Raw genomic sequence first — 24,491 nt, 5'->3', positions numbered from 1 at the left:
CAACTCATCAACCAGACCAGTTTTATTTATTTTGAGTAGAATTACACAAAACAAACCAGTCTGTTTTAATCCTTTCATGCATGAATTATGAGAATCTTATCCAAGATTTCTTTTTTTTTTTTCCTGAGTGTTTTTATTCCTCTTTATGCATAAAAAACCCCCCAATGAGATTGAAATTTTTTTTTTTTATGAACCTATTTTTCATGGATTTACAAAAATGTCCATTCAGCTGGATACCATACGTTTAATTCTCGAAGCAAAAAAACATGCATTTACTGACTGAAACTATGAAATAATTTGTTAAAATGCTGCTAATCTGATTTTTTTTTTCTTCACATTTTTAACATACTATAATACAAATTATTATTCACTCAGATTATATGCAAAAAAACAAAAACAAAAACTTTTTGATTAAAAATAAATTACAGTCTAAAAACAATTAACAATTCCTTTACACTCAAATATGTTTCTGCAGATCAGGTTTATCAAGAACAGGAAAGTTACAGTAATGGTATGAATTACAGTGTATGGGATGATTTAGACATTTTAGAGACAATTTGACAGATTAGTGTTGCTAAATGACCCACATTTTTACTTTTAAATTCATTTTTGCTTTAGTTAGACCATAAAGGATTATCCAAAACAAGGAGCTACTTTATATTGAAATAAATGTTGGAATGGAATCAATTAAAGTTCGCTCTCTGATGGGATATTACTGTGTTTTGACTAATAAGCGTCCACTGTGTTGGCTGATATGGAACTAAAACGATAAAATCCATGAATATACAAGAGAACAGCTGGAGAAGAACTGTCCACTGTAGTGACCAGTATGCATGAAAGGGTTAATTTAATGATCCTATATTGTTAAAACCCTTATAGATGAACAGGCAGATGCATAAAATCAGCATCTGTGTAGGTTTAACCAAACTCTAACAGCTGGAAAATATATTTATGAGATGCATTTAATTTCCAGTTTTACTTGATTTGTTTGTTTTTGCAAATACTCTCCACTTGTGGAGCTGTGCACTCTGCTCATTCACAACAACAACAACAAAAAAAACACTTCACACCCATGAAGAATGACAACACATGTGCATCATAACTGAAAAGCAAGAATAAACATCAAGTTTTCATTCATGCACGACAAGGAGTAATGAGTAAAAATTGAATTTGCATGATAACACCTGAGGGAGTGCATTAGTATTGTCTTCTAATTAGGTTTCCTTCTTAACTTTAAAACTCCATAAAAAGCTGACTTTGAAGATGCTTGTGGTTTAATTTCCCTCTTGCGCACACACATGAATGAGCCTTTACAGCAGTCACAGCAGCAACAACAGCACCAAGCCCTCTAATTTACCTGAGCTCTTAATATTGATAATAATTACAGGCGCTGCAGATTAAAAAGGGAAATGGAAAGCATTGCATTTCATTATTCATCAGCAGGATCAAAGTCATAAAAACTAAACTCTGGGTTGTTTCGTGCTCAGAGGCTGTTTGCATCCATTTGAACTCATTAGTTTTAACCCATAAAGACCCAGTGCTACGTTTCTGTCAGTTCCAAAGTGAATTTTTCTCTCTATTCTTAAGTAGGGGTGTGCATTGGCAAGAATCACAATACTAGGATCACGATACAGTATACCATGATATATCATGATACTGTTAAAAAGACGATTTTTTTTATTTGTTTCTTTTTTTAAATGATTATTTCATTGAATAATTTAATTGCACCCGAAATATGCACAAATACTAAACACATTTTTATTTAATCTGAACAGGATCTAATGCTATATCGCAACATTTTCCTGTGTTGAAACTTAAATTCTGTTTTACAGACATTACAGTTTAAGATCCTGTTCAAATGTTCATATTCTATTAGTTCAGAACTAGCATCATAACATTATTTTGTGGAATCCCAAAAAAGGAACTAAAATTATTTAATAAAAGAGTGTTAATTATTAATAAATCAAATTTAAGCAAAAAAGAAAAACAAAAATGAACCTCTGCCATATCTGCATTTGAATAAATACCTAAAAATATCGATACAGTACTTTTTAATATCGATACAGTATTGTGAAATGAAATATCGCAATATATTGCTGAACCGATATTTTCTTACACCCCTATTCTTAAGAGATTTATCACCTTTTATTATAATATTATCCCCCCTATTTTGCGTTTTTCAGTGAAAATCAGGTATTTTCTAATATTTAATTCACCGATTATATAGATGTTTATAAAATCTCAGAGTAAATTCCAACATTATAAATCAATATTGGCAAAAAAAATGGAAGAAAAAGAGACTTTCTCAACAAAATATATCATTAATAAAAACAACTGTCGCCATCCACTGTGATTTATCAAACTCCATGTTTTTTTTTGGTGAATCAGTGTTGTAGAAGATGACAGTGTTTCCATGGTAACCACAGAGCCTCTGAACGTCCAAATGGGTCATATCTGATGACCATGAAAAGATGACAAACTGTATTTTACACCAAGTATTTACATGTATCAATAGGATTAACGGATCAACAGGTATTTAACAGTTTAGATCAGTAGATGGTTTTGGTTGGCAGTGGATGTATGGGTCTGTACGGGTTAAACTCATTAGTCTTTTTTTTTTTTTTTTTTTTAATTCATCCTGTATTTTCCCAAAAAGGTCCCAGTGAAATGCAATATCTCTTATTTTTAGTCAAAATGGTAGCAACATCGGAAGCAATTCCATGATTAAACACACTGAGCACATAAAAGCTAACATAAGAAAGGTACTAAAAGAAGAAGAAGTATGTCGATAAAAAGCAGGTATTGATTGTGACTCATTATTTTACAGTAGGTCAGTGCTCATCACACATGTAGAACCTGCGGGTGTAGTTTTCTCTGTAGTTAACCATTCTTAAACGATTTATCACCATTTATTATAATACTATCCTCTCTATTTGGTATTTTTCAGTGAAAATCCGGTATTTTCTAATATTTAATTCACTGATTATATAGATGTTTATAAAATCTCGGAGTAAATTCCGACATTATAAATCAATACAGGAAAAAAAAAATGAAGAAAAAGAGACTTTCTCTACAAGATATATCATTAATTAAACATAAAAACAACTGTCTCCATCCACTGTAATTTATCAAACTCCATGTTTTTTTGGTGAATCAATGTTGTAGAAGATGATGGTGTTTCCATGGTAACTACTCTCTGAATGTCCAAATGGGTCATATCTGATGACCATGAAAAGATGACAAACTGTATTTTACACCAAGTATTTACATGTATCAATAGGATTAATGGATCAACAGGTATTTAACAGTTTAGATCAGTAGATGTTTTTGGTTGGCAGTGGATGTATGGGTCTGTATGGGTTAAACTCATTAGTCTTTTTTTTTTTTTTTTTTAATTCATCCTGTATTTTCCCAAAAAGGTCCCAGTGAAATGCAATATCTCTTATTTTTAGTCAAAATGGTAGCAACATCGGAAGCAATTCCATGATTAAACACACTGAGCACATAAAAGCTAACATAAGAAAGGTACTAAAAGAAGAAGAAGTATGTCGATAAAAAGCAGGTATTGATTGTGACTCATTATTTTACAGTAGATTGGTGCTCATCACACATGTAGAACCTGCAGATGTAGAACAGATACAACATCCAGAGTGTTTCCCTGTTGCTGCTGCGCACTCAAGCAGAAATCATAAAAGGCTATGATAATGCTGTACAAATATAGTTGTTCTGCTCGGAAGTACGCCGTTAATTACAGCATGTGTGAGCAGTTGTGTGACTTCGGAGCATCACTAGTATTGTAACCCAGTGTCTTCTAGATGCAGATTGATGTTTTTTTGTGCGTGAACTATGGAGGTGGTATTATTGCCTCGGTGTAAAGACTCAATAGCTGCTATTTTTGAGAACAGTCTTAACTGCTGGAGTGACAAAGAATGTATTATCTGTGGTGGTATAATAAGTCAGGATTTGTGCCATTGTTTAAGTTTTGGATTTTGTGCGAGGCTGTCGGGCTGTGGTGCGGAGAAAGCTCATAACCATTAATTCCTGGGATTTTCTCCGGCAATCAATTTCCGAGCCAAAAGTACGTGTCGTGTATTTTAACCAATTAAGAGACACCAGTCAAAAGCATCTACTGATCGAAACTGTTTAATACGGTGACGGAAAAAATTCTTAGACCATCAAAAGTCATCAAAAACAATGGTTATGCAATCAAGTACTAACTCCTGTGTGTATCATGTGACTAAAACAGACAGAGAAGAAAACATGCAATGTCTAAAAGCACTGTTTTTGTCAGTACAATGTCATAGATACTGATGTAAGAACTGAAGTGTTTTGGTTATTATCAAGAAAAACCATGGAAAATGGATAGCAGCTAAAATTTGCTTAGAGGTCTTATTTCTGTCTTTGTGCATAAGAAATCAATATAAGTGAATCCCCAAAGGAACTTTGTGTTGGTAAATGCAAGTTATGCAAATTTACAGGATTTCAGTTCTGTTACAACATGTTGATGGTCATATGAACTATGTTTTCAGCTCAAAAATGTCCAATTTCATCACAATTAATGTTATATTTTCATGTCACAAATGGACACGTTATATTTTAACTGAATTCCTGAAAAACAAATTTTTACAGGTTCAAGATGGAGTATGGTGCTGATCCATCCTGCTTATGTTACGCAAATACATACATTAAGAATGTCACACATCACTTTTAAATCATCAGTTTTCTAATAATAAGCATTTTTATAAAGAAATAACAATTCTATATTGTTATTTACTCTTTAGTATGATGATAAACTATACAATAAATAATTCTGATCCTAGTTTTTGCACAGGGATCATTTGTGGAAACGGTGACATGGCTGCCGAGCATCAGTATGATGGGATCTGTAACAACCATGTCACATCCGTCCACTGCCACATTTTGTGTTTTTGTGTCAGCTGTTATTGTTTTACATCCACAATACTAACATTTATGAAAAAGAGGAGAATTAGCAATAGTAAGTATATAAGTTTATTACTAATAAAGTACTGGTACTGACCAGATCATCATGGGTAATGTCACATCCATCCACCAGCAAAAGTTTTCACATACACGTGCTATTCAAAATCCAATATTTCTGAAAATATAGCTTCCACTGTCAAATAATATCAGTAGTCTGTGCACAAATGTATTAGCATTATTTCAACACAGTTCTATGCATTTCTTACAACTTTTTTTCTTGACAAAAATGGCCACTCATTTGACCCCCTAAGTAAATTTTAGCCGATAGATATCAGCTCTGAAATTAAACTACTATGAGCTATTTTTGTTGTTATCATTATATTTGTCCAAACAAGTGTACCTTTAGTTGTACCAGGCATTAAAATGAACAAGAAACGGAAGAAAACAAGGGTGGTCTAATCATTTTTTTCCATGACTGTACCTGTTGATCCATTAATCCTATCAATACATATAAATAATTGGTGTAAAATACGGTTTGTCATCTTGTCATGATCATCAGATATGACCCATTTGGATGTTCAGAGGCTCCGTAGTTACCATGGAAACACCGTCATCTTCTACAACATTGATTCACCAGTAAAACCCATAGATTTTGATCAATGACAGTGGATGGACACTGGATTTATGTTCAGTTATTGATGTTTTTGCTGAAAAAGTCACTTTGGCTATGTTCAGTCAGCAGGTCTTAATGCACAATTCGCATTTTTTTGGTGAAATTTGATTTTTCTGTGTGCTCGTTCATATCACACATTAAATGCGACTTCTATCAGTTTTGAATATGAACTGAATGCGACCCTGAAGTGACCTGCATGTGCAAAAGAGGTCCTGATGTAATACGTGACGCACGGTGTTTATGGCTCAGATTGTAGAGCGGGTTGTCCAAAAACCAAAGGGTTCAAATCCCACTCTGTCCATGTGCTGTTGTGTCCTTGGGCAAAATACTTCACCCTCCTTACCTCCAGTGCTGCTACTCACACTGGTGTATGAATGTGTATGAATGTTCGGTGGTGGTCGGAGGGGCCGTAGGCGCAGATTGGCAGCCACGCTTCCGTCAGTCTGCCCCAGACTTTGAGTATGCGTTCATAGAAAAGCGCTATATAAATCTAATACATTATTATTATTATTATTATTATTATTATTATTATTATTATTATTATTATTATTATTATTATCATTTCCCACCGCTCCTCCTCCTGGGATGCAGAATTGTGCTGTTTGTCTCATTTCAATGATGTGAAGGTCGGATAAATGCAACTGGGCCGTCCAGACTGAAGTCCCATTGCAAAATATCAGACATGTATCAGATTAAGGACCATGTATGAAAGTGACCTGGGTCAGATTTGCGCTGTTCAAACTGTCTTTAACAGATCAGATACAGGTCACATATGGACAAAAAAAATCAGATTTGGGCCACATTTGCCTGTAGTCTGAATGGAGCCTCTTTCTTCAGTTTTCTCTGTTTTTGATTTAATAACCCTCAACTTTAACCCTTTATAATACACTCAAGAATTCCTCTGAAATTCAACATTTCAACCTTAGTGTGTTATCGGAGGATATAACAAGACTTTATTATTTTTGTGAAGCTTTTCAAAATGTTTTATTATGTAGAAAATAAAGGTTAACTAGTTTTAATTTAAAGGTTTTACTTTGAAAGACATTTTGCCGACTTCCTGTTGGAGTTAGCTCTGTGACGTCTCCAGAACATTTTTAGTGCATGATGTAACATATTTTGGCATTTGTTTCGTGTCTCTCAGACATTTCTGCTGGCCGCTATGGTGGTTTCTGTGTTTTTTACATAGGTGGCGCTAGAGAGCACATTTTGGCACCCATGGGGTTAATTTTTACATTTTATCAAATTTTTCGCCAGACCTGACATGCGTGCCAAATTTAGTTAGTTTTTGAGCATGTTTAGGGGGTCAAAATCCAGTTCAAAGTGGCACAGAATAATAATAATAATAATAATAATAATAATAATAATAATAATAATAATAATAATAATAATAATGATGATGATGATAATGATAATAATAATAATAATGATAATAATAATGATAATAATAATAATAATAATGATAATGATAATAATAATAATAATAATGATGATGATGATGATGATGATAATAATAATAATAATAATAATAATAATAATAATAATAATAATAATGATAAATAGTAACGAACGAAAAACAATAGGGGCCTTGCTGTGTGAGTGGACCTGCCCTCTTGGCTCGCCCCCTAATGAAGTTACCATATTTGGTTCCTTACCCATAAGTGGCAAAAATAAATAAGTAAATACAAGAATTATATATATAAAAAAAAATACAAGAAAAACACACATAAGGTGAAAAGAACATGTATTTTAGGACATTACATCAACATAAGTGCCGATCCAGACACCTGTCAACATACACATTATTCCTTTGAACATCGTTCCTTACATTATGTTTATGCATTTGGCAGACGCTTTTTTCCAAAGCAACTTACAGGGGAAAACCAATCAAATCACTCAATCAATCAAATTTTATTTATATAGCGCCAGATCACAACAAAAAAGTTATCTCATGACATTTTATATATAGAGTTGGTCAAAGCCAGACTCTAAGCCAATTTACAGAAACCCAACAGAATCATTAGTACTAAGGATGTAAACAATTAATCGACTATCAATTAACTGTCGATAAGATTTTGCTTGATTAAATGACAATAACTGTCAGTTGCCCTTTTCCATGGCGGTATTTGTAGTGTCGACAGTAGGGGGCGGGGGGTCGATTGATTTTATTTCCTTTCCCTGCAGAATGTATTTTGTTATACTACATAAATGTCATTGCCTGTACTGTATCCTTAATGATACAATAAATTAAGAATTTAGAAATATGACATGCTTTTTTCATGAAGTATATAAACAATATTTAGCTTTTATTCTTATAGACCTTATTGAAAGAGAAATTCACCGCTTAACAATTAATCATTAATCGATCGACAAGGTCAACCAACTAATGATTAATGAATTAATTGATAATTTGCATCCCTAATTAGTACCATTACTTTGTGGTACCTGACAAAGCAGTTACACTTGCCTGATAAAGGGTTCATTTGAGGTTTTTTCGAAATATAGGAAAATATCAGATTTTCACAGAAAAACAGCAAAAATATAGCGCAAGGGTGTCAAACTCATTTTCTTTCAGGGGCCACATTCAGCCAGATTTGATCTCCAGTGCGCCGGACTAGTAAAATAATAACATAATAACCTATAAATAATGACAACTCAGAATTGTTGTCTTTGTTTTAGTGCAAAAACCCTCCCATTAAATTATGAAAATACTTAATTTTATAAACTAGCCAAACAAAAAAGATGTGAATAACCTAAAAAAAATGAAATTTCATAAGAAAAATAAATGCAATTTTAACAATAATATGCCTCAATTTATCATTTCTACATGTGCATTATGGATCAGATCTACAAAGACACTAAACCACAGGTGTCAATCATGCGGCCCGGGGGCCAAAACTGGCCCGCCAAAGGGTCCAATCTGGTCCCTGGGATGAATTTATGAAATGCAAAAAGTACACTGAAGATATTAACAATCAGTGGTGTTCAAATCATTTTAGGTCAATTTAATCTAAAATGGGTCAGACCAGTAAAACACTATAAAAATAACCTATAAATAAAGAAAACCACAAATTTCTCTTTGTTTTAATGTGAAAAAGATAAAATTACACAAAAATGTTTACATTTACAGACTAGCCTTTTACAAAAAATTTCAATAACCTGAAATGTCTTAAGAGAAGTATGTAGAATTATACCAATATTCTGCCTGTTACTACATGTTTTGTGTATTTGTAGATCCACTGTGATCTGTAAGTTATGATGCACATGTATAAATGATAAACTAAAGTGTAATACTGCTAAAATTGCACTTATTTTTCTTAAGAATTTTCAGGTTGTTCATATTTGTTCATGTTATGTTCAAGTAGAGTTTGTAGATGTAAACATTTTCATTATGGAATTTGACTTTTTTCACTCAAAAACATCAAGAAAACTTTGGTGTCAACATTATTTATAAGTTCTTATCCTATTATTTATATTATTTTACTGGTCCGACCCAGTTTATATCATATTAGTCTGTATGTGGCCCCTGAACTCAAATGAGTTTGACACCCCTGCACTAAACACTTAGTAACAGGCAGAAAATAGTTAAAATTGTGCTTAATTTTCTTTAGACATTTCAGGTTGTTCACATTTGTTCAGGTTATTCACAGTTTATTGATACAGGATAGTTTGTAAATGTAAATATTATCATAATTTAATGTTATTTTTTGCACTAAAACAAAGACAAAAATTTGAAGTTGTCATTATTTATAGACATAATGTAATATTGTTTTTACATCAAACCGAGAGGAAAATATGGAGTCATTATTTTTTGCAGGTTATTCTGCTGTTATTATTTGACTGTAGATCATATTGGTCTGTATGTGGAACCTGAACTAAAATGAGTTCCACAGCCTTGACTGTGGAATTTTTACACTTTGCAAATTCATCCCACGGGCCGGATTGGAACCTTTGGCGGGCCGCAGTTGGCCCCCGGGCCGCATGTTTGAGACCCCTGATTAGGGGTGTAAGAAAATATCGATTCCGCAATATATCATGATATTTCATTTCATGATACTGTATCGATATTAAAAAGTACTGTATCGATATTTTTAGGTATTTATTCAAATGGAGGTATGGCGGAGGTTCATGTCTTTGTTTTTCTTTTTAGTGTTTCTTTTATTTCTATATTCACATGGATATTTTGCTCTGTTGTTTGTATACTAAAAAAGTAGTATTGTGATACTGCAGGCCATGCATGTAGTTTTTCTTAAACAGATAACACTGTTTTGTTAAATAATGGTTATTTCAATCATCCTAAAAACTCTTTTTACTGTCTGAGAGAGGCAGATGTTAATTTCTTTGTTAGGATCGCACAAAAATAATGTTAAGATGTTGAATGATTTAGAGACTGTGCACTATACATTGTTTTCACAACTAATGCCATATGAACATTTGACCAGGACCTTAAACTGTAATGTCTACAAACTTATTTATTTATTTATTTATTTATTATCATTTATAACAAAATTTTGTTTTTACAGAGGAAAGTTTTGTGATATAGCATTAAATCCTGTTCTGATCAAATAAAATTGTGTTTAGTATTTGTGCATACTTATGGTATAATTAAATTTTTCCAGGAAATATTCTCTTAGAAGAAGAAACAAAATTAACAAAAAAAATATTACCTCGTTAACAGTATCGTGATATATTGCGATATATCGTATCGTGGTCCTAATATTGTGATTTGTATTGTGTCGCCAGATTCTTGCAAATACACACCCCTACCCCTGATATAGAGGATAATATAATAAAAAACGGTGATCAATCATTTGAAAATGGTTAAATAGAGAGAAAAATTCCTCTGGGAACTGCCACAAAAGTACCAGTGGGTCTTTATGGGTTAACGGCACAGACTCTGGAAACACTTGGGAGTAGACAGCTGAGGGGTCTGCATTTCTTTAGGGCGAAACCTGCTGGGTTATAGATTATGTGTTATCTACAGATGCATAGGGCGAGATCTCAGTGCTGTCCACACCAATCCAGCGGAAAAAGATTTTAAGCAGAGCTGGCAGTTTGATTCGCTTAGCCCATGTGTCCCCGAGGGCTGGTGACATAATAACACTGACGGACAATCAATTTCCCAGGTGATGAGGCCCTCGGTTCTGTTCTTAACGTCACCAAGGCTACAGCATAATCTATACACGAGGGTGATTTTGTGTACCACTTCAAACTTGTCCTCCCTCAGGCTGATGATGGGAAATTAACTTCGGAGGAACGCGGAGGTCAAAACGTTCACGTGTTGCTTCGTGTAATCACGCAACCTGTCAATGTCATTGTAAAACGAGAGCTAAGAGGACGGCTAATCTATCCCTTTCAATTGGAACACTCAGTAAGTTCACACTCCTAACTACATTTTTTATAGGAGACGACAAGATGGTGAAAATCTGATCACCCCCGCCCGGTTAGAGCCATTCAGTAACACTCCAAAGGATGATGCTTTCACGCTCAAACACACACTTTGACAAGTACCGGACAAGTGAAACCTAATGACTTAGAAAGATGCTCCGCTGAAAACCTCACAAATAGTCATCTGGCGGTGTGTGTTTTGTGGCGGCTAATGAGCAGCATGTGGACAAAAAAAAACACGGTTATTGATCTGCTACAGCACGGGTGTCAAACATGCGGCCCGGGGGCCAAATCCGGCCCACCAAAGGGTCCAGTCTGGCCCTGGATGAATTTGTGAAATGCAAAAATTACACTAAGATATTAACAATCCTTTTAGTTCAGGTTCTACATTCAAACCAATTCAATCTCAAGTGGGCAGGACCAGTAAAATACTCTCATAATAACATAGAAATAATGACAACTCCAAATTTTTCTCTTTGTAAACGTAAATATTTTCATGTATTTCCACTAAAACACAGAATAATTTCGCCAAAAAATGTGAATAACCTGAATAAATATGAACAACCTGAAATGTTGTAAGAGAAGTAAGTACAATTTTAACAAGATTCTGTCTGTTATTTTAAATGTTTTGTGTATTTGTTGATCCACTGTGATCCGCAGAGGTGGGTAGAGTAGCCAAAAATGAGACTCAAGTAAAAGTACTGTGACTTTAGAAATATATTACTCAAGTACAAGTAAAAAGTAGTCATCCAAATAATTACTCAAGTAAAAGTAAAAAAGTACTTAAAGGTCCAGTATTATGCAAATCTGACTTTGTGACAGTTTTCTTATAGTAGTGTGTGTTGCAGTAGCCTCATTATGAGGTTCGAATTTGAAAACTGTCTGTTTCCTCCCTGCCTTGCTACACCACATTTTGTGAAAATGCCTGCTCAAACGGCCGAGTTTGAGTTGGGTCCGCTTATGACGACATAAGCGGATTTAACTCCACCCCCTGACTGTGCCCCCACCCTGGCAAAGCGAGCCCCGCCCTGGCAAAGTACCTCTTGGACAACAAACATGGCGAAGGCGACACACGCAAGTTGTGGTGTTGTTGGCTGCACACACCAACACGATAGTTTATTTTTGCTCCCCACTTCCGAGCCTCTCCGTAAAGTGTCTGGATTATATCTTTGATGGTCATGTACCAAACAACATTCCCAAACGCTTGTATGTGTGTGCCTGGCATTTCACGGACGAGTGTTTTTCGAACATGGGCCCATACAGCTCCGGCTTAGCACAAAGACTCCGAATCAAGAAGGACGCAGTACCAACGCTTCGTGACCCAAGTACAAGTGTGGGAGATGTAAGTTCTTATCATTTTTTTGTATCTTTACTGCGTAACCCTACATTACGGATAAGCTGGTGGTTGTTGATGTGTACGTCTAACGTTAGCATGGCAGCTAACATAGCTCGGTTACTGCTGCTAACGTTTGCGTCCCCGTTAACATGCAAGAGCTGAAAATATCAAGAGACATTCAACAGAACTACTTTGAACACGGGCCCTTTGTGGTTGGCATCAGTATAGTTAGCATCAAGCTTGTTAGTAGCTGCCTGCATTAGTGGCGGCAGGCGTCTTTCCGTGTCAGGTCCACGAACCCGACACAACACCGCCGTTTTCCGTCGGGGCTCAATCACGCCTCAAGGCAAAGAAAGCCAGTGTTTGGAAAGACATTCTGTCTGAGACATGTGTATTGTAGACGAGAGAGGGGCTTCACAGTCAACATTAGCGCGTAGTACCGCTAGCGGAAGCCGCGTCCTCTCCCAGAGAGGGGAGGGGGAGTGGGCGTGGACAGATGCGTTCATTTGCATACCTGGAAGCAGGCCCAGAAACGGCCTGTTCTGAGGAGGGCTGGTGAGAGTGACTTTTTCGACCGCTGAAACTCCGAAAAAAGGATGATTTTGGGGCGAACAAACTTAAATACTATGTTTTTGGGCTTCTGAGACCTATATGACGTGACTGAAAAATAGCATAATACGGGACCTTTAATGAAAAAATTACTCAAGTACTGAGTACTTCCTGAGTAGCGTCATATTTATTGTTCTTTTAAATTCAACAATTAATAAATGAAATGTTAAAATAAAATATATAGAATATTTATGGGAACATTACAGCTAGTTACAACTATACCTCACAATAATCACTGACGGTTCCATCACTTTAATATTTCTAGTCTGTTCTTATGGAGGCAGATACTGTGCATGTTTTTCTATTTACTTTTACGAGTTAGCCTAGATATCTTTATCTTAACATATCTTACCCTTCTGTTGAATTTCTTTAACTCATGTGAGTCATGTGAGTTTTTGGCGGAAATCTTTCTAACAAAACAAAACAAATGGTTCGTCCATTAACAAATGACCAAAAATAAAAGTAACAAGTAGAATGTGCACCATTGTAATAGAGTAGAAGTAGCGTTTCTTCTTCATAAATATACTCGAGTAAAAGTAAAAAGTATGTCATATTAAAAGTACTCTTAAAAGTACAATTTATGTAAAAAGTTACTTAAGTAAATGTAACGGAGTAAATGTAATGTGTTACCACCCACCTCTGGTAATCTGTACGTTATAATGTACATATGTAAAATGATAAACTGAGGCAGAATTTTGTTAAAATTACATTTATTTTTTCAGTTTGTTCATGTTATTCACATTGTTTGAAAGGATAGTTTGTAGATGTAAACCTTTTCATAATGTAAATTTACTTTTTTCGCTCTTAAACATAGAGAAAAGTTCAGAGTTGACATTATTTATATATTATTATGTTATTATTTTACTGGTCCGGCCCACTGCAGATCAAATTTCGCTGAATGTGGAACTGAACTAAAATGAGTTTGACACCCCTGCGCTACAGTATCTATATCTGGTACAGAATTATTGCAGGAACGAAACAGGAACAGAATGATGCTATGAAGAGGAGAGTTTGCTCATGGGTCATGTGTATATATAGTGGACTTTTTCAGAGTCTTACACACTGTAAAAACCATCTGCAGAAAAATAAGAAAATTAAAGTCATTATTGGGTTCAAATGTCTTATTTCAAGTAAAATGATCTGCCAGCGCAGGAAGAAAATTGCACTTATCAAGTATTCTTAACCCATTATAGGGCACTCATTGGAAATACTTTGAAATTCAAAATAACTGACTAAAATAACTAATGAAATTAACCTTAGTGTAATATTGGACTTCATCATCTACTTCCTCGTTGGTTGCCATGACAACGGTCTCCCTCCTTTGGCCATAAAACATCTGAGTTGCACTTGCTAAAAAGTAAACATATGCAATAAAACAGCTGTTATAAGGTCATAAACTGACAAAAATCACCCAAATTCACTATTTACAGCTTGAAAAATTCTGTAAAATCTCCCTGAATCACTGTAAAATGTTATAAAAACCAACCTGCTTCTGGACGTCATGGAGGTACGGAATTGGACCCATATTTAATGTTTGTGGAAATTACCAAAAATAGTCACTTACCTGATAAAAGTTTAAAAGTCTGTACATTTTGCAGTATGAATAAATAAGTAAATACATGAATAAATAAATTATATTGTAAATAAAAGAAGCCAATTTTCTCAACAAATTAGATTTTTTTTCTTAACCCTTTGTAGGATATTCATCGAAATACTGTGAAATTTGAAATTTCAACCATAGTGTGTTATTGGACATTCTCCTTGTTGGTTGCCACGACAACGGTCTCCCTCCTTATTGCCACAAAACATTCGAGCCGCACTTGGTTAAAAGTAAACATATGCAATAAAACAGCTGTTATAAGGTCATAAAATGACAAAGATCACCCAAATTCACTATTTAGAGCTTGAAAAATTCTGTAAAATCTCCCTGAATCACTGTATAATATTATAAAAACCAACCTGCTTCTGGACGTCATGGAGGTACGGAATATGACCCATATTTATTGTTTGTGGAAATTACCAAAAATAGTCACTTACCTGATAAAAGGTTAAAAGTCTGTACATTTTGCAGTATGAATAAATAAGTAAATACATGAATAAATGAATTATCTTGTTAAATAAAAGAAGCCAATTTTACTCAACAAATTAGATTTTTTCAATTAACCCTTTATAGGACACTCATTGAAATACTCTGAAATTCAAAATTTCAACCTTAGTGTGTTATTGGACATCCTCCTCGTTGGTTGCCATGACAACGGTCTCCCTCCTTTTGCCATAAAACATCTGAGCTGCACTTGCTAAAAAGTAAACATATGCAATAAAACAACTGTTATAAGGTCAGAAACTTGCAAAAATCACCCATATTCATTATTTACAGCTACAAAAATTCTGTAAAATCTCCCTGAATCACTGTATAATGTTATAAAAATCACCTGCTTCTGAACTTCATGGACGTATGGAATTGGACCCATATTTAATATTTGTGGAAATTACCAAAAATAGTCACTTTCCTGATCAAAGGTTAAAAGTCTGTACATTTTGCAGTATGAATAAATAAGTAAATACATGAATAAATAAATTATCTTGTTAAATAAAAGAAGCCAATTTTACTCAACAAATTAGATTTTTTTCTTAACACTTTATAAGGTACTAAACTGACAAAAATTATCCATATTCATTATATCCAGCTTCAAAAATTCTAAAAAAAAAAATCTCTCTGAATCACTGTATAATGCTATAAAAACCAACATGCTTCTGGACATCATGGAGGTATGGAATTGAACCCATATTTAATGTTTGCAGAAATTACCAAAAATAGTCACTTGCCAAATAGAGGGTTAAAGTAAAAAAAAAAAAATTATCTTATTATTATTTTAAGCAGAATATACTTGTTTCAAGTCTTCATAGAAAGATTTTTCAAATCTTTGGAAGATATAATGATATATGTATCAGCAAAACTGCATAAAGTAAATAAAAATTTCTTGAGGACAGACAGTTACTGTGTCTGCCATACTCATCTCCCAACAGTGTAGCTTGTTTTGTTATAAATATTGCTTAAAATTACATGTAATATCTAAATGGGGTAGTTCAAGATGAAAATTCTTGGAACAAGTCAAACAAGTGGTTCCAGACACAACAAACCCCGCCCCTTGCACATATTGTATCTTATTTTGGCATCGATCCAGTTGATGCTAGCATATCAATTGCCTCTGTACATGTGCCAAGTCTGAAGTAAATTGAAACAAAATTGATGTTTTTATAGACATTTGAAATAGAGGGAATGCACATACGTCACTTCCCCCCTAGGCCACACCCCTGTAAGTCTGACTGAGCGGCAAAAACAAACCGGCTCAACATGGCGGAGCATAGCAGTAACTACAGCGAGACCGGGAAAAATGTGGAATATAACATGTAATTAAAGACAATTGGACTCGACATGGATCCATACAAGCTACCAAACAACAAGTGGTCTACGAACATTGATATGTGGACGGAAATCACGTATCCTGACATTTATATGAACCTGATTTCAACATCAATGCAAAGGCTGGAAGCATACAAAAGCCAAAGAGTTATTGACATCCTCGTCATCGTTAATTAGAGGATTACAGCTGGTGAGTGCTTTCAATTCAACATACTATTGTTTTGGAGGTTTTCTGTCAGTGCAGACGTATTTTCTTGGCGGTGATTTCCAAGGTAAAGGCCCAGCAGTAGTGCTCACAGTTCACTACTGATTTACTGGAGTTGAACCCTTAGTATTGACCCAAGTGAGTGGATGATCTACTGGTACTGTGGAGATTTAAGTAGAGTTAACGTCAAATACTGGATCCAACACAGCTACAACAGCTTTGTGCTAGAGTACCCCCTTATTTGGAAAACTAGGTTAGCCTCAGTTTAAGCTAATTTACAAATCATGTAGAACACAAGGTTCATTATCACACAACTGAAGACAAAAACGTTTCAGTTATGAAATATAGAACTAAATGACAGATGCTAACATTAAGAGCTTTACTAAGAAGTAACGTTAGCCAAAACCATATGTAATTTAAGGTATGATTTTACGCAAGAATACAGCATAAATTAACGTTACCTGACACAAATCCAGGTTTCGTTGCCTGGATTCCAGTTATTTCTACATCTGCTTCTTCTGTCTTTGGCTTTAGGTCGCCGCTAAAACGATAGCTCCGAGTGCTTTTTAAACCTATTTGTGCAATCAATTGCATAACAGCTCTGCCCCATTTTTTAGATTGTTCTAAAGTTTTCATAGTATTCAAACCAAAGCCGCTACTCATCTCCCTCTTTCTGCCACTCAGTGGGCGTAACCACGGTGACTTCCGCTAGTGGTGACATACCCTCTTTTTTTCCCATTATAAGTAAATGCGGGAAAAAAAAGAATTAAAAAATGCATAAAAAGTGAAACTTTGACTTACTTTTCCCAAAATGTAGTGACATCTATTCCGGGTCACTGGCAGTCTTTAAACCCAGTTTGGTATGAATTCAACCAATAGTTTGGCTGCTACAGACATTGGAAATTTCGCCAATTATAAGTAAATGGGGGGCAAAAAAGATTTTAAAAAATCATCATAAAAAAATGTAACTTTGACCTACTTTTCCCAAAATGCAATCAGATCTATTCTGGGTCACTGGCAATCTATAAGCCCAGTTTGGTATGAATTCAACCAATAGTTTTGCAGCTAAAGAGTTAGCAAACGAAAAAAGAAAGAAAGAAAGAAAAAGGAAAAAAAAAAAACCTTGAGGGGCGGGGTAATAATCTTAACAAGATTTAATCTCTCAATGAGTTATTAAATCTAAAAAAAAAAAAAAAAGATCTTTCAAGACAAATATTCCAAATTCCAGTCAGTGTATCTGTGTATATTCAGTGTTTCTCTTGGTTTCATTTGTGCCGTAGACTCTGTGTGTGTGTGTGTGTGTGTGTGTGTGTGTGTGTGTGTGTGTGTGTGTGTCATGGTTTTACCTGCTGAACTCATGTACATTAAGCATGTGCATATAAAGCTCTCCTAATGTTCTGCTGTGGTAAGGTGAGCCCATTTTATGATGATTTTTTTTTTTCCGGCTTTGTCGAATTCCATTTACCTGTATTTACCAGCTCCTTCTCCTCTGCTGTTACCATAGAGACACTCCATCCCTATCAGCAAGGCGCCTTTGGCTGCCGGGCTCATTGGCTCACACAGGAGAGAGATTCTGGTGAGCAAGTGTTTCCCTGGCACGACTTCGACACCAATGTAGCGAGGAAGGCATTTACTTGGCTTTGACAGTGTTTCCTTGGCACCGCGCCGTCGGTGGCATGGCGACCCGTTTTTGTCACTTATGGGTTGACGGCTGAGGCAGAAGTGAAATCCAGTTGGGAGAGATCCACTCCTGTAATTGAAATGAGCTCACCTGGGAGACAGTGGCTGTGCAGCGTCTGTCAACACTCCATACTTACCAGGCTGCATGTACTGGATATGATGTGATGGATGATGTTGGGAAACATTTGACCTGTTTTCTACAACATGCTTCACGTATTTCAGCTGTGCAACCTTATAAATGTCATAAAGAGAGCTTGAGTGGCTGGCAATAGTGTTACCTGGTAGACCATGAAAAACGGAGCAATTTCTCACCTCTGATGTTCAGTGACAGTGTGCAAAAAAAAAAAAAAAGAAAAAGATGCTTTGATGTTGTATCAGCCACCCTGGAAACCTGGGAATTTCACTTCCTTGTCCTGGAAAATTGCATAAAAATGTGATGTAAGCTGCGTGAGAGCTGCAGGAAAGCCACAGGGAGCTTTGGTTCTGTTAATAAGACACAATCTCACTGAAAAGAGGCTTTGTGGAAATTGTTGAGGACTATAACAAATTGACAATGTCCTATTTTTGTTGTGCATTTCGAGTTTTCTGTCCTAGAATTGCCCTATTATTAACGTGTGATTATCCCATAAAGACCCAAATATTCACCAGCGACTAGGGATGTAACGATATGAACATTTCATATCACGGTTATTGTGAGCAAAATTATCACGGTTATCATTATTATCGCAGTATTGTTGAAATTGTGCTCAAAATGTTCAAAAAGTACTTACACACACACTGAAATAATTTAACCAAGTTGTATTAAAAAAAAAAAAAAAAAAAAAAAAATAATAATAATAATAATAATTGGCACAATGTGCTTTGTTTTGGCAGAAACATTCAAATATTAACCCTTAGTGGTCTGAGCCTATTTTGTCCGTTTTTCAGTACTTTTGATTTTATCTTTATATACTATATAAACAAATGTTTACTATACCCATGTTTGGGATCAGTTTTTTCAGCACAACCTCATCTACAGGGTGTCCCATAAGTCTCCATATATAGGAGACATAATACATTCCATACATATATGATTCTAACATGTATTTCTTTATATTTCTTCTTTATAGTTCTTCAGCAGTGGAGGACACGCATTGAAATGTGTTCCCGACAAAATGGCAGTCATATAGAGCATATTATATAAATAAAAATGGTTTATGTCAAGAAACATTTATTTTTCCTATGTATGGAGACTTATGGGACACCCTGTATATCATCTGCCTATTATTTTTTCCCTTTAACCTACTATATCAACATAAAAGGGAAAAAAAACACAAAAAAATATAAAATCCGATTTGAAAAAGGTATATAATTTATTGCATAAATAACACACAGATGCTTAACAAACCTTTTCAAAGACTTTAAAAGTGAACACTGGTTCCAAATATTAGGTATATACAATTAAAATTGTAATAAATTAAAACTATACTCGAATATTTGACATAAAAGCAGGTCTGTACATAGGGTTTTTTTCCTCTAATCGTGCCGTAATCAAACATGATTATCATGCTAATTACAATTTAAATGGTAATACTAACCGTCTGCAATTTTACCACAGTTTATCGTTATACCAGTAATCGTTACATCCCTATCAGTGACCAAAACCATCTACTGATCTAGAATGTTTAATACCTGTAGATCCATTAATCCTATCAATACATGTAAATAATTGGAATCAGATATGACCCATTTGGATGGTCAGAGGCTCTATAGTTACCATGGAAACACTGTCATCTTCTACAACATTGATTCACCAGTAAAACCCATGGAGTTGGATCAATGACAGCAGATGGAGACACTTGGTTTATGTTCAGCTATTGATTGATTTGCTGGAAAAGTCATTTTTTTCCTCTATTTTCTGTGTTTCTGATATAATAACCCTCAACTTTGATCTTTGATTCAGTGGCTCTGTAGTGAGTGTATAAAAACATACATAAAATACAGTAAATGTCAGTTCTAAAACCATACATAAAGCACCAAAATAGTGTTTATGACCTTTTTTATGACCTATAATTCTCATAAAGGAAGAGTATTTTTTAATAATGTTTTGTTTTCGGATCATGAAGCCAGGAAACGGTTGATTAAAATCATAAATCCTCCTGATGTTGGAAAAAAAATAATAAAAAATCCAGATTTCATGTTTTGTTAATGTCGTCCAGCTCTTGTTGGAGCTTATTTTGTATGAAGTAAAGGTCAACATTATCCCATAAAGACCCAAAAAAACCACTGTAGACCAAAACCATCTACTGATCTAAACTGTTTAATACCTGTTAACCCACTAATTCTATCAATACATTGAAATATTTGGTGTAAAATACAGTTTATCATCTTTTCATGGTCATCAGATATGACCCACTTGGACGTTCAGAGGCTCCGTAGTTACCATGGAAACACCGTCATCTTCTACAGCATTGATTTACCTGTAAAATTCATGGAGTTGGATCAATAACAGTGGATGGAAATACTTGATTTATGTTCAATTAATGACAGATTTGCTGGAAAAGTCAGTTTTTCTTCAGTTTTCTCTTTTTCTGTTATACTAACCCTGAACTTCGATCTGAACTTTTTATAAACATCTACATGATCAGTTAATTAAATATAGGGAAATACATGATTTTCACTGAAAAATGGCAAAATAGAAAGGATAGTAATATAATAAATGGTGATAAATCACTTAAGAAAGGTTAAATAAAGACAAAAATTCACTTGGGAACTGCCACAAAAAATGTTTAATACCTGTTAATCCACTAATTCCATCAATCCATGTAAATAATTGGTGTAAAATACAGTCTTTCGTCTTTTCATGATCATCGGATATGACCCATTTGGACGTTCAGAGGCTCCATAGTGAGTGTATAAAAATATACATAGAGCACAAAAAAAGTCCATTCTAAAACCATACATAAAACACCAAAATAGAGCTCATTTATGACCTAGTTCTTGTAAAAGACGATTCTTTTAATAATGTTTTGTTTTCGGGTCATGAAGCCAGAAAACGGTTGATTACAATCATAAATCCTCCTGATGTTTAAAAAAAAAAATAAAAAAAAAATCCAGATTTCATGTTTTGTTAATGTCGTCCAGCTCTTGTTGGAGCTTGTTTTGTATGAAGTAAAGGTCAATATTATCCCATAAAGACCCAAAAAAACCACTGTAGACCAAAACCATCTACTGATCTAAACTGTTTAATACCTGTTAACCCACTAATTCTATCAATACATGGAAATATTTGGTGTAAAATACAGTTTATCATCTTTTCATGGTCATCAGATATGACTGGCTTGGACGTTCAGAGGCTCCGTAGTTACCATGGAAACACCGTCGTCTTCTACAGCATTGATTTACCTGTAAAATTCATGGAGTTGGATCAATGACAGTGGATGGAAATACTTGATTTATGTTCAATTAATGACAGATTTGCTGGAAAGTCAGTTTTTCTTCAGTTTTCTCTTTTTCTGTTATACTAACCCTGAACTTCGATCTGAACTTTTTATAAACATCTACATGATCAGTTAATTAAATATAGGGAAATACATGATTTTCACTGAAAAATGGCAAAATACAAAGGATAATATTATAATAAATGGTGATAAATCACTTAAGAAAGGTTAAATAAAGACAAAAATTCACTTGGGAACTGCCACAAAAAATGTTTAATACCTGTTAATCCACTAATTCTATCAATCCATGTAAATAATTGGTGTAAAATACAGTTTGTCGTCTTTTCATGATCATCAGACATGACCCATTTGGAGGTTCAGAAGCTCCATAGTGAGTGTATAAAAATATACATAGAACACAAAAAAAGTCCATTCTAAAACCATACATAAAACACCAAAATAGAGCTCATTTATGACCTAGTTCTTGTAAAAGACGACTCTTTTAATAATGTTTTGTTTTCGGGTCATGAAGCCAGAAAACGGTTGATTACAATCATAAATCCTCCTGATGTTAAAAAAAAAAAATAAAAAAAAAAAAAATCCAGATTTCATGTTTTGTTAATGTCGTCCAGCTCTTGTTGGAGCTTGTTTTGTATGAAGTAAAGGTCAATATTATCCCATAAAGACCCAAAAAAACCACTGTAGACCAAAACCATCTACTGATCTAAACTGTTTAATACCTATTAATCCATTAATCCTATCAATACATGTAAATATTTGGTGTAAAATACAGTTTATCATCTTTTCATGGTCATCAGATATGACTGGCTTGGACGTTCAGAGGCTCCGTAGTGAGTGTATAAAAGTATACATAGAACACAATAAAAGTCAGTTCTAAAACCACACATAAAACACCAAAATAGTGTTTATGACCTTATTTCGTTCACAGGCTGCGTAGTTACCGTGGAAACACTGTCATTTTCTACAACATTGATTCACCAGTAAAACCCATGGAGTTGGATCAATGACAGTGGATGGAAATACTTGGTTTATTTTCAGTTAATGATAGATTTGCTGAAAAAGTCAGTTTTTCTTCTATTTTCTCTGTTTCTGATATAATAACCCTCAACTTTGATCTGAACTTTTTATAAACATCTACATGATCAGTGAATTAAATATAGGGAAATACATGATTTTCACTGAAAAATGGCAAAATACAAAGGTAAATGGTGATAAATCACTTCAGAATGTTTAAATAAAGACAAAAATTTACTTGGGAACTACCACAAAAGTAGCTCTGAGTCTTTCTGGGTTAATATATGATTCTGTCTAATTGAGCCTACCAGTTATTACATAATTATCATGCTGCTATTATTTGAACTAACCCTGATTATACTCATAATCACATGAAGAATCTCTATTCACCTGTTAAACTGTTAATGACTCTAATAAAGATGACAAATTTCATCATTATCTCCACATTGTTTTCTGTCAGTTCACATCGTGTTGTTGTGCTCCGTTCTCTTTCAGCTGTAGGTTCAGTGGAGAATGAGCATTAATTTTAGGATTTTGTAGTATTTGAGCAACTTGTTTTGACATTTTGTACTGTGATGTGGTTTAGTGGTCTTCCGATGATCAGCAAGCGGAAGCTAAGTAGGCTGATAAATGTAGCATCAAAGGTAGTTGGGGTACAGGTAACCCAGCAGCAAGACATACATGTTAAATGGGTCATTGGTAAGGCCAAACAGATTTTAACCCTCCGGTATCCAGGTGTGCCTTTTAGGCACACTTTGCACTTCGTGTTAAAAAACTTCATATTATTTTGCACAATTTAAATAAGGTTAGAATTCAAAAGTTGTTCATTTGTGCATGATCTTTAAAATTCTGGCCACCAACTCAAATGTGCACATTGTAAACAAAAGAAAATTACAAGACTAGCATCTGTCTCCCAAGTGTGCCTAAAATGCACTTTCTTCCATTTGATATGTATGATTAGGGCTGACCTTGATTTACAAAAATAAAATCAAATTACAGCAGAAAAATAAATCAATATATAATATTTAATAGTTTGATTTATAGGTGTGCCTTTTTGGCACACTTGGTGACAGATGCTAGTATTTTTCAACATTTGACCTAGCGCCAAAAATAATAATGCAAATTAACCAATGTTGGAGTTAATCATTGACATATGCCAGGATGAGAAAATCAAATAATATGTGATCCATGTTTTATGTAGTATATTGAAAAAAAAAAAGTTTTTGTGTTTTCTGCATCCAAAAAAATGGTTTGTTTACATTACAAACATGGCATTTAAAGGGTTAAAAAATGCGACAATTATTGAGTATTTGGTATTTTTATTTATGGCTCAAGTTGATGAAATAGAAAAAAGTGTAAAAGAATTAAAAACAAACTGTATGAAATTTTTTTTTTTACATTATTCCACAAGTGTGCCAAAAAGGCACATTTGGTGCTTCGTAAGGGCCTTGTTGGATGGGATAGCGGAGGGTTAAACTGCCCTGATCACCCATTCTTTGGGGAGTTTAATTTGCTCCCCTCTGGTCGCTGTTTTAGGCTTCCTGAGAACTAGACGTGCTAGGGATTTTTTTTTTTTATTCCTGTGGCGATTAGGAATTTGAATTCACTTGGCTGACATCTACAAATTTTTACTATGTGCTTATTTATTTATCTTTTAATGCCCACTGCCATTATTAAGGCTGTGTATTGGCAAGAATCAGGCGATACGATACAAATCGCAATACGAGGATCACGATACATGCGATATATTACGATATATCATGATACTTTTAAAAAGGCAATTT

At 34.4% G+C, this 24,491-nt stretch overlaps 1 protein-coding gene across 1 annotated transcript in view; it reads left to right on the top strand.

Annotated features, from left to right (window-relative positions):
- Positions 1-18,072: 18,072 nt before the first annotated feature.
- The window catches only part of baiap3 (BAI1 associated protein 3), a 132,874-nt gene continuing 126,455 nt past the window's right edge, over positions 18,073-24,491 (top strand). The window contains exon 1 of the mRNA XM_030140103.1: positions 18,073-18,149. The gene's annotated coding sequence lies outside the window, so the exon portion shown is untranslated. The remainder of the gene's footprint in view (positions 18,150-24,491) is intronic.

Source organism: Sphaeramia orbicularis, chromosome 8, assembly GCF_902148855.1.
Source record: "Sphaeramia orbicularis chromosome 8, fSphaOr1.1, whole genome shotgun sequence".
In the NCBI taxonomy this organism is placed as follows: Eukaryota; Metazoa; Chordata; class Actinopteri; order Kurtiformes; family Apogonidae; genus Sphaeramia; species Sphaeramia orbicularis.
This window is presented reverse-complemented; position numbering and strand designations above follow the sequence as displayed.